At 37.4% G+C, this 10,295-nt stretch overlaps 1 long non-coding RNA gene and 1 other non-coding gene across 2 annotated transcripts in view; both read right to left on the bottom strand.

The window, feature by feature from the left end:
* Nucleotides 1-835: 835 nt before the first annotated feature.
* The window catches only part of LOC115294949, a 14,005-nt gene continuing 4,545 nt past the window's right edge, over nt 836-10,295 (bottom strand). The window contains exons 2-3 of the long non-coding RNA XR_003910231.1: nt 7,846-8,120; nt 836-1,006 (exon numbers count right to left, since the gene is read on the bottom strand). This is a non-coding gene — a long non-coding RNA (uncharacterized LOC115294949). The remainder of the gene's footprint in view (nt 1,007-7,845; nt 8,121-10,295) is intronic.
* Nucleotides 8,744-8,848, bottom strand: LOC115295047. The gene has a single exon (XR_003910280.1). It is a non-coding gene; the product is annotated as a U6 spliceosomal RNA (small nuclear RNA).

Here is a 10,295-nt window from a genome sequence, read left to right as displayed (position 1 = left end):
GGATCCATGTTATCCTCGTTTGGGGGACAGACTAAGCTCAATGATTTCTATATGAAATGACCTGGGAAAAGTAGTCTTCTTCACAAATTCCTTGAATATACAGAGATACTGTTATTGAAATTTCTGAATGCATTGTAAATTCATCAGTTTCTTCTTGCAGATCCATCAATTTTTTGCTTCCAGGATTTTTAAACTCTGTTATTTGGTGCACAAATAATTAGGATTGTTTTATTTTCTTGATAAATTGACTCTTTATCATTACTAAATAGCCCTCTACCCCTGATAATATTCTATACTCTGATATCTAATTTGGTGGATATTAACATAACTACTTCCACTTTCTTTCTATTAGTGTTAGCATGGTATATTATTTGCCCTCTTTCTACTTTTCTGCAATGCTTATTTATATTTATTGGGTGTCTTATAGACAGCATATAGTTGTATCCTGTTCGGTTTTTATCCAATCTGGCAATCTCTGACATTTCATTGGGACTTTTGGGCCACTTATGTTTGATGCTGCTATTGATGCTTGTGTTTAACACCTTTCTTTCTCTTTTCTATTTGCTTATCTGCTGTTTACATTCTTTCTCCTCTAATTATACTTTATGTTTAATTAATTATGCTTTTAGATTTTGTTTTAGATACAGATGGATTCTTAACTAAACATTTATAATACACATCTTTAACATACCTCAGTCATTATTATATTACATGCATGGCAGTTTAAGAACTATATAAAAATACTCTTCCATTTACCCCCTCCATGCCTTGATGCTGGTCTTGTCACCCATTTTACTTCAACATATGTTTTAAAACCCACAGATATGTCCGTATTTTCACTTTAAGTGGACAATTATCTTCTGAAGATACTTTAAAAAGGATAAAAGTCTTATATGCATCTCTATATTTACCATTTTCCAGATGTCCATCTGCTATCGTTTCCTTGTGATCACAGGACATCTTTTAACATTTGCAGGGCAGCTCCATTGGTAATGAACTCCTCCCCCTTTTGTAGGCAAAAGTAATAAGTAAAGTGAGTATGTATTTTACTTTTGATTTTGCAGTTTATTTCTAATGGGAAAATTGTAGATTGACACTTTAAAAAATTATTTTAATGCTTTAAAAAAGTTACTTTCTTCTGTCGTGTTCTTTCCCTCTGACAAGTCTGTTTTAATTCTTATTCTTAGGACAGATTAAGAATAATGTATCCTTTTTTTCTTTCTACTTATATTTACTGTTTATCACAGATTTAAGCAATTTGATTATGGTGTGACTTTGTATGGTTTTCTTCATGATTCTTATGCCTTGGATTCACTGAGCTACTTAGATCTGTGAGTTTTGTCCAATTTGGGAAAGGTTGTACCATTTAGGAAATTTTCAGCTAGAATTTTTTCACGAAAAACTTTAGCACTATCTCAATACAATGCACAGTAGTTAATCTATGCAACAAATATGGATGCATAATGCTCACAAGTACAATGCAGTTAATTTGCATACTTAAGACACATCACTCAGACTGATGCAACAAAGGGTGATTTATTACTATGAATTGTAAATTGTGATTACTAACATCAGACTCAGGGGTGAAACGGTGGCAGTGACTAAAGAAGGCAGATAATCTATGCTGTATTCATTTTATACTAAAAATAATGGATTGGAGCCTGGGTGGCTAGGTCAATTAAGTGTCCAACTTCGGCTCAGGTCATGATCTCATGGTTCGTGGGTTCGAGCCCCACGTTGGGCTCTGTGCTGACAGCTAGCTCAGAACCTGGAACCTATCTTCAGATTCTGTGTCTCCCTCTCTCTCTGACCTCCCCCTGCTTGTGCTATCTCTCTCTGTCTCAAAAATAAATAAAACATTAAAAAACTTTAAAAAGTTAATGGATTTTTTTCAGACCTATTTTTAAGAGCTGCTCTATCAGTTTAGAATTTTCCTCCAACTTTTTGCACCCATTACAGAAAGCTGGGAGCTTTTGTGTCATGACGAGGGGTTACCAGGGAAACATAACTCTCATGACTTAAACCAGCTTAGTCCCAGACAAGCTCAGATGATTTATGACCCTAAGGCCAACATGGTAGAAACTCAGGGTACTGAAATGCCTGTAATTTTCCATTAGTTAAAAAAAAAGAAAGCATATTACACAGATTAATGAAGAATAAGATCATGGAATTTCTGAGTTTCAAAGCAGGTCAACTCTGATGAAAACAGTGTTAGTAAAGACCATGGACCTTCAGAAGATATAGAGAAGGAAGATAGAGGGGAAAAAACTTGGCACCCAAATGTGAAGAATCATTATATCTGTGCTTCTATAATTAGCATAGAAAATGAAGCATATTCTATGAATTCCAGGAAGGGGTCCCAGTGAGTTCAAAAGTTTATTTTGACCCCATCTTAAATTATGAGATTGTGAATACAGGTCAAAATGGCGACGCCGTTCATGGGGAATAGACGATTAGGTCATAGGTTGTATGCACTGTGTATCTGAGTATGAAGCTTGCTTTCTCGTACTGACGCAGGCTGTGGTCCTGGAGCTGGCTGTAGATGCGGGCCGGTGAGAGGAGGGAAGACAAGGAGGGCTGGGGGGAAGGACAATTGTTTACTTGTTTAAAAGCTATTCAATATGATTTACATGAGATAGACTATGAAAAGTAATTTAAAATATGGAAAAGTGTAGAGAGGAAAATAGAAACAAAAACACCTTCTAAGTATTAATTCTGAAATCACTGATAGCCAAAAAATTTTGGAAAATTTTGTAGAAGATGTGTTAGACAAAGGGAGAGAACTAGAGCGTCGTGAAAATAAATGCCCTAACTCAACCGGAGCTCTCCGAACACATCCAGCCCGGGGTCAGGCGAGCCCCCCAACGGAAGATGTTTACGGTTTCCAAAGAGAAAAAAAGGAACAAGAGCAAAGCCAGAAGAGAGGTTTGCCCCAAACTGCCCAGAAATTGAACTTCAGAAAGATGCAACAGAAAGCCTTGAGTAAAAGGATCAATCTTGAACAAATATTACATTATTTTAAAAGTTTGGAGCCCTGGGTGCCTGGATGGCTCAGTGAGTTAAGCTTCCGACTATTGGTTTCAGCTCAGGTCATGAACTCGCTGTTTGTGAGATCAAGCCCCGCGTCAGGCCCACTCTGACAGCACAGAGGCTGATTAAGATTCTCTCTCTGACACCCCCTCCCATGCACGCTCGCTCTCTCTCTCTCTCTCTCTCTCTCAAAATAAATGAATAAACTTAAAAAAAAGGAGTTTTGAGACCTTCACTTTACAATGGGACTTTTTGTCCCTATAAAAACAGACGTGATCGAGAAACTGTATCAAGCATTTACCCCTTCACTATAATAAAACATGTAATGAGTTTTGCGTAGTATGAGTTATTTAGCTACATTTGACAAATTAAGTACAAGCATACTTCATTTCATTGTGCTTCACAGATACCGAGTTTCTTACAGATTGAAAGCTTGTGGCACTCCTGTTTACCAGCACCGTTTATCACAGCATTTGCTCACTTCATATCTCTGTGTCACATCTTGGTAGTTCCTGAAATATTTTAAAACTTTCCTTATTTTCATATCTGTTATGGTAATCTGTGATCAGTGATCTTTGGTGCTACTCTCACCATTGTTTCGGGAAGCCACAAACCATGCCCATGTAAGAGCACAAAACTAATCCATAAATGCTGTGTATGCTCTGACTGCTCCAGCCACTGGCTGTTCCCCTGTGTCTCTCCCGCTCCTGGGGCCTCCCTATTCCCTGAACACAACAAGATTGAAATTAAGCCAATTCATAAGCCTATAATGGCTTCTAAGCATTCAAGTGAAAGGAAGAGTCCCATCCCACATCTCTCCCTTTGAATCAAAAGCTAGCAATCATTAAGCTTGGGAAGACATGTTGAAAGCTGAGATAGGCCAAAAGGTAACCTTCTTGCATCAGTCAAGTTGTGAATGCAAAGGAAAAGTTCCTGAAGGAAATTAAAAGTGCTCCTGCAGTGAACACATGAATGATAAGAAAGTGAAAGAGCGTTATTGCTGAGACGGAGAAAGTTTGAGTGGTCTGAATAAAAGATCAAATCGGCCATTACATTCCCTTAAGCCAAAGCCTAATCCAGAGTTACCAAGGCCCTAACTTTCTTCAATCCCATGAAGGCTGAGAGAGGTGAGGAAGCTGCAGAAGACGAGTTTGAGGCTAGCAGAGGTGAGTTGGTGAGGTTTCAGGAAAGGAGCTGTCTCTGGAACATCGAAGTGCAAGGTGAAGTAGAAGTGCTGATGCAGAAGCTGCGGCAAGTCATCCGGAAGACCCGGCTCTGGGAGTTAATGCAGGTGGCTGCGCTGACCAGAGATTTTCAGTGTAGGCGAAACTGCCTTTTCTTGGAAAAAGATGCTAAGACATTTATAGCTGGAGAGAAGTCAATGCCAGGCCGCAAAGCTTCTAAGGACAGACTGATTTTCTTCTCAGGGACTAATGCAACTAGTGACTTTAACTTGAAGCCAATGCTCATTTACCATTTTGAAAATCCTCAGGCCCTTAAGAATTATGCCAATCTACTCCTGCCTGTACACTATAAACAAATCCTGGGTGAAAGCACATCTGTTTACAACATGGTTTACTGATTATTTTAAGCCCACTGTTGAGGCCTCCTGTTCAGAAAAAAAAGATTCCTTTCAAACTGTCACGGTTCAGTGATGATAACACCCATCACCCAAGAACTCTGGTGAAGTACAAAAAAGTTACTGTTGTTTTCATCAGTGGATGCCATCCATTCTGTATCTCATGGATTAAGAAGTCATTTCAACTTGGGGACCTGGGTGGCTCAGTTAGTTAAGCATCCGACTTCGGCTCAGGTCATGATCTAATGGCTTGTGAGTTCAAGCCCTGCATCAGGCTCTGTGCTAACAGCTTGGATCCTGGAACCTGCTTCGGATTCTGTGTCTTCCTCTGTCTTTGCCCCTCCCCCATTCATACTCTGTCTTTCTCAAGAATAAAACACTAAAATTTTTTTTTAAAAAAGGAAGTCATTTCAACTTTCAAGTCTTATTATTTAAGAAATACATTTCATAAGGCTACAGCTGCAATAGAGAGTGATTCCTCTGATGTATCTGAGCAAAGCCAATGGAAAACCTTCTGGAAAAGATTCACCATTAAGAACATTGTGATTCATTGGAAAAGGTCAAAATATCAACAAGAAAAGGAGTTTAGAAGTTGATTCCAACCCTCATGAATGACTTTGAGGGGTTCAAGACTTCAGTGGAGGAGGTCACTGAAGATGTGGTGGAAATAGCAAGAGAACTAGACTTAGAAGTGGAGCCTGAAGGTGTGACTGAACTGGTGCAGTTGAATGGATGAGGAGTTGCTTCTAAAGGATGAGCAGTGAACTGGTTTCTTGAGATGTAACGTACTCCTGGTGAAATGCTGTGAGGATCGTTGAAATGACGACAAAAGATTTAGAATATTACATAAACTTAGTTGATAAGGCAGCAGCAGGGTTTGAAATAATTGATTCCATTTTTTTAAAAAAACATGTGGGTAAAATGATATTAAACAGCATTACATGCTACCAAGAAACAATTCGTGAAAGAAAGAGCCAATCAATGTGGCAAACTTCATTTTTTTATTTTAAGAAATTGCCACAGCCACTCTAACCCTCTGTAACCACAATGCTGATCAGTCAGCAGCCATCAACAGTGAGACAAGACCCTCCACCAGCAAAATTAAAACTCACTGAATGCTTAGATGATGCTTAGCATTTTTTAGCAATAAAGTATTTTTAAATTAAGGTATGTACATTTTTTAGACATACTGTTACTATTTAGTTAACTACAGGATAAACTAACTTTTATATGCACTGAAAAACCATAAAATTCATTTTACTTGCTTTGTTGCAATATTTTCTTTATTATAGTGGTTTGGGACCAAACCTGCAATATTTTGAGGCTTGTAACTCCATTTTTTATTTCTATAGGATTTAAAAGACAAATGGGTAAAACATAATAAATCTATGTTAATAGATTCACTATACATTAATTTAATTTACAGCATCAATAACAAAGGAGAGGCAGAGCTGTAAAGCAATAGAGTTTTTATATATGACTGAAAGTAAATTGGTATCAATTCAAAATAGATTGTTAAAATTTTATTTTATTTTATGATATTATATGTAATTCCCAGGGTAACCACAAAAAAGTATCTACAAAACATACGCCAAAGGAAGTGAAAAGGGAATAAAACATGAAAATACAAAAAATTAACTAAACATAAAGGAAAGTAGAATGAAAAGTGAGAGACAAAAACTATAAGACAGAAAAAACAAATGACAAGATGGCAAAAGTATGTCCTATCTTATGAGCAATTACTTTAAATGTAAATGGATTAAATTCCCCAATCAAAAGGGAGAGATTGATGAAATGGATTAAAAAATGATCCAAATGGGGCACCTGGGTGGCTCAGTCAGTTAAGTGTCAGACTTCAGCTCGGGTTGTGATCTCGCAGTTTATGAGTTTGAGCCCTGCGTTGGGCTCTGTGCTGACAGTTCAGAGCCTGGAGCCTCCTTCAGATTCTGTGTCTCCCCCTCTCCTTGTCCCTCCCATGCTCATGCTCTGTGTCTCAATAATAAGTAAATAAAAATGTAAAAAAAAATTTTTTAATGATCCAAGTATATGCTATCTACAAGACATAAGAATGTGTATGTGAAAGGATGGGAAAAAGATATCCATGCGAATAGTAACTAAAAGAAAGTGGGTTGGCTATACTAATATCAGATAAAATAGACTTTATGTCAAATACTGTTATTAAGACAAAGAAAGGAGCGCCTGAGTAGGTCAGTCAGTTCAGCATCTGACTGGCTCAGACCATGATCTCATGGTTCATTAGTTTGAGCCCCGCATCAGGCTTCTGCTGTCAGGACAGAGCCGCCCCAGATCCTCTGTCCCCCCTCTGCTTGCTCTCACATCTCTCTCTCAAAAATAAATGTACATTTAAAAAAAGAGCTACATAGAAAGACATTATTTATTGATAAAAGGATAAATTTACCAAGAAGATATAATAATTATACACATATATGCACCAAATGTACCTCCAAACTATATGAAGCAAGCATTGTTAGAATTAGAGACAGAAATAGATCTTCAGAAACCCACTTTCTATACTGTATAAAACAACCAGACAGAATATCAATGGGAAATAAAGGACTTGAACACCACCAAAGGACCAAATACATCTAACAGACACACAGAACATTCCAACAACAACAGAAAATACTTTTCTTAAGTGCACGTGGATTGTTTTTCAGGTGAGACCAAAAACCAATGGTTAATAAATTTTAAAAAATGAAAATTGCACTGTCTTTCCAATCACAATGAAATGAAAATAAAAAGCCTAATAGCAGAAGAAAAACCAAAAAAATTCACAAGTATATGGAAATTAAACACCACACTTTAAGCAACTAATTGGCCAAAGAAGAAATTGCAAGGGATATTAGAAAATATTTTTAGACAAATGAAAGCAAAACACATATTAAAACTTATAGAATGCAATAAAAACAATACTAAAAAGACAATTTATAGTTGTAAATGCTTATGTTAAGAAAGAAAGATTTCAATTCAGCAACCTAAATTTATACTTGAAAGGACTAGAAAAAGAACAATGTGAACTCAAAGCTAGCAGAAAGAAGAAAATGATAAAGATCAGAGAAGAGAATAAGGTAGTTATTTTGGTACATGTTCATTTGGTTCTAAAAAGTACAGTACAGGAACTCAGTATCATTTTCCCTTCTGTTTGAAACTCAGCAATATGCATTCAGTTTAAAACACTTCTCCAGGCAATGAGATATAATTATAGACAAACTAACCTGAAACAGAAATAGTTGTCCCCTTTTTCTGGTTGAGCTTAGAGTTGAGAATGGAACAGAGCACAGTTTTTGAGTTCAGTTACCAGGACCGAAGGTTCACTGGAGAATAGGACTTTCCCATCTGCTCTGTCATTTTCAGAGGGTGGCTTTCAATTGTGTCCTTGGAGGTTTCCAGCTTGTCTCGGGCTCTGGGCACCGCTCTGCAGCTTTAGACACCAGATGGACCACTTTGGCATCACTGTTCATGGTGAGAACATGTGAGGAACTTTCTATTCCTGTGAAATGAGAAGGGAACAAGCAGTTCAATTAAGAAATCAAGTGTTTTGATTCTAGTTCGAGTATTTTGACTATGATGAGCCAAACAGAAGGACTGCCTAACTGCTGCATAACTTAGGGAGAAAGACAATGATTTTATGAACAATTTTATCAAAATTAACAATCACCCCCAAGGAGGCAAAATTAGTAGAGGGGTGCCTGGGTGGCTCAGTCAGTTGAGTGTCTGACTTCAGCTCAGGTCATGGTCTCACAGTTCATGAGTTCAAGCCCCACACTGGGCTTTCTGCTGTACAGTACAGCCCAACTGGGATCCTCTGTTGCCCTCTCCCTCTGCCCCTCCCCCACTCATTCTCTCTCTCTCTCTCTCTCTCTCTCTCTCTCTCTCTCTCTCTCTCTCTCAAAAATGAATAAACATTTATTTTTTTATAGTAGTAGAAAAAGACAAGAACAAGAACATTTAAAGAACTGGGATAAAAAATTTTGGAGAAAATAAGGTAATGAGAAATGGAACATAAGAATTCATAGTAATTTCAGAAGCACACCAAAAGCCTGTTGAACGGCACAGTTCTGATCAAAAGTCCTTACTCTACCCACAGACGTCAAACTGTCAAAGCAGATCCCTTGAAATTATGCACTTTACTCAATAGCGTGTCATCCTTGCCTAGGGACCATGCTAATCTTCTCTGTATTATTCCAATTTCAGTGTATATGCTGCCAAAGTGAGCACTGCAGTTTACTCAACAATAGCAAATTTTACTAATAATTAGTGAAGGATACAACCAAAAAGAAAGCACAAAGATTGCAATACCTATCTCTGGAGGAGTCCAAACTATCATCTGTACCTCCAAAAAACTGATTTTTTTAGTGGATATAATTTGTTTTCAGAGTAAGAGACGAATTTTCACTGTGTGTTGTACAGTTTGCCCGAGGAAGCTGTTTAAGTTCAGAGCGTCTTAGTTTTCACATTCCATCCGTCACACAGGAAACCTATGTGACTCACTTCTGTTCTCTTGAGTTATGCCCCCTAATCCATAAATTCCAGATTCGTTTACAATAACAGTGCAAAAATGCTGCTAAAAACATTCTTAGTTGAGAACGTCTTTGGTTATCTTCCTACTTGTAAATTCTATCAGAGTGTTTACACGGAGGAGAGAGTTACAAAGCTATCTTTAATTCTTTCCTTTTTGCAAGGACCTGCATGCATTGCAGTAATGATAGTGGCAGGGAAAACAGAGAAGGAATGAGAATATGTGAGAACATCCTGAGCTCCCCAGACACCATACTGTGTATCGTGAAATGTGCTTCTCTTAAGGTATTTGGTGGAAGACAAGGACACATTTGAGAGCATGCATGAAAGGGACACTGGGCTCCCGTCAGAATGTTTCTGACCCTCACCTCTCTTAATCATGTCCTGGACTCATAATTCTGCATAATCTAGAACTTATTTTAATATATTTTCCAGCTGTCCATCCCAGTCTACACTGAGGATCAATGCGGCAGGCAGTGCAAAGCAGGGAGCAAAGCTAAGAGCAGCAGGCATGACAGATGGAATGAATATACTTAGAGTAAATTAGAAATAGAAATGATATATTGATCAGTTTGCATCTGATGAAGTTCAAGCATGTTTCAATATATGCAGTAAATCAGACTTGAGTGAGGCAGGAAATTATAAATAATGGAGATGAATTACAGGAAGGATTCAGAGACATAGATGTTCCAATGGCTCTTGATATTCACATTTCCAAACTTGGATTTTGTATAGTATCTTTTCAAAAGAACAAAACAATAAGCTCAATCACATGCAAAAATTTCATATGTCATAATGTTGATGCTTCATATTAGCCTAGGAAAGATGAAATGTTCAATAATTAGACTCGAGACTGGATAGTCCTAGGGAAAAAAATAAATTTCACACATATTGCATACTTTACTGTAGAATAACTTCAAATAGATAAACGATTTAAGAGTTAAGATTAAGTTAAAATGTACTAAAGAAAATTAAGTGTTTTTAAAATTTGTATTTATTTATTTATTTTGAGAGAGAGAGAACATGTAAGGAGGGGGAGGGACAGAGAGGGAGAGAGAGAATCACAGAGCCCCACATGGGGCTTGATCTCACAACCCATGAGATCACGACCTGAGATGAAATCAAAAGTCAGACACTTAGTCAACTG

This window comes from Suricata suricatta, chromosome 6 (assembly GCF_006229205.1).
Source record: "Suricata suricatta isolate VVHF042 chromosome 6, meerkat_22Aug2017_6uvM2_HiC, whole genome shotgun sequence".
NCBI lineage: Eukaryota > Metazoa > Chordata > Mammalia > Carnivora > Herpestidae > Suricata > Suricata suricatta.
Note: the sequence above shows the minus strand (reverse complement) of the source record. Positions and strands in the feature narration are given on the sequence as shown.